Here is a 1,894-nt window from a genome sequence, read left to right as displayed (position 1 = left end):
GGTTTCCCATCATACTCCGCCTCATGCAAATCAAACTCAACATCTGGGGCTATTTGAGTTTGCGTGGTATGTTGTGGATTAGCTCCAGTTTCATTTTGTGGCACAGTCTGAGGTTGTGGTTGGCTGGCATTTTCTGGTGAGAAAATGCTTGAGTTTTTGGTCTGAGACCTATTTAAATTTCTTCACCTTGAGGAGGAGTTTTCGACTAAACTTCTGCAGCAACATATGCCTTCTTCATCCTTCTTAGTCTCAGTCTTCTACTCCTTGGAGTTTCCTCAGCAACTGTTGGTTCATCTCCACCTACAACAACCACAGGAGATTGAGGTTCAGTTGGGACTTCCTGCAATAAAAAATGGCATGAGATTAAAAAAAAATGCATAAGCTAAGCAAGTCAAGAAATATCTAAATTGGTTGATAAATTACCTCAGCCACTGAACCCTCAAATTTTGTGCCTTGTGGGACATTTGTTAGGCCTTCATTGGCTGTTTCTTGCTCTTCATCACCAATTTCAATTATATCTTCTTTAGAGTAATCAATAGAGTCTTCTTCAGAGTAATCCATATAGTCTTCCCATCATACTTGATAAATGAGTTTTAGACTCATTTATCTATGTGTTTTTCATGTAAAGTATTAGGTGTTTGTTTTGTTTTATTCTATTTTACTCTGGCTTTTGTATGTTTTCAGGTGTCGAAGGGCTTAGGTGACTTAGGTGTGGAAACATGGTGGAAAAATCGACAAAATGACAAAAATTGGTGGAAAACGGTGTTTCGGAGCACTTCCTGCGACTACAGGAAGTGTGTCTTGCGGCCGCAACTCCAGAGAAGTTTTTGCATTTCTAGAGCATTCCTGCGACTACAGGAATGACATTCTGCAACCGCAGGATATGTCTACAAATGAGAAAAACGCAGATTTTTAATTAAGGGTGCTTTGGTCCTTTCATGTTTAAAAAATCGCTAATTAGGTTTAAATTAGGATTAAGGAGAGAAAAGGAGGCACTTTTTGCAGACCTAGACTGGGAGAGGAGGCTGAGGAGTGGATCTATCATTTAGAGTTTCTTTTCTTCTCTTTTTATTTTTTAGTTTATGTTAATTTCAGGTTTATGGATTTCTTAGTGATGTTTATGAACTAAATTCTGTTTAGGTTTTCTAATTGACTCTCTTGAAACTATATTATGATTTAATGCATTTATCTATTTCTTCTTCATCTGAAATCTATTCAATTTGTGTTTAATGTATGTGATTGACTGCACAACTTTTACATACGATTTATGAATTTGGATCAAAATATGAAAAATGAGATTTGAATATGCTAAAATTGAATAGACATAGATTTCAATTTAGAACGAGAGTATCAAATTGGTTTATGTGATTTAGGGTTGTATTCATTGCTTCCTATTGCTTGAATTGACTGTAGAAATATAGGGAATTCACATTAGGTCGAATTTTCTATTTCTTAACTCGAATAGTTAACACTTTTGCATGCCTATCATTTCAGTGAGAAGAGTTTCAGTAGTAATTGCATTAAAAATTAATAGAGTGGATAGTAGAGAAGATTAGGATTCCTAATTGTTTCATAGTGAATTTAATCCTTGTGTTCTTGTTATTATTTGATTTCTGCAATTTTAATTTATTTCTGTTTTCTTATTTTCAAATTTCACAAATCTAGTTTTTATTAGCCAAATAAAAACTAGAAATTAATTATTTGGTAATTGATAAATCAGTCTTCGTGGGATGATACTCGTTCTTACTAAGATTTATTACAAATTGCGATTACGTATACTTGCATAGCTATAAAATTCGCAAGTTTTTGGCGCCGTTGCCGGAGACTGATTTTTATTAATATCAATACAATTAATTTTTATTTTAATTTGGTTTTTATGTGTTAATTGTTTCTA

This window comes from Humulus lupulus, chromosome 2, assembly GCF_963169125.1.
Source record: "Humulus lupulus chromosome 2, drHumLupu1.1, whole genome shotgun sequence".
Taxonomy (NCBI): Eukaryota; Viridiplantae; Streptophyta; class Magnoliopsida; order Rosales; family Cannabaceae; genus Humulus; species Humulus lupulus.
Note: the sequence above shows the minus strand (reverse complement) of the source record.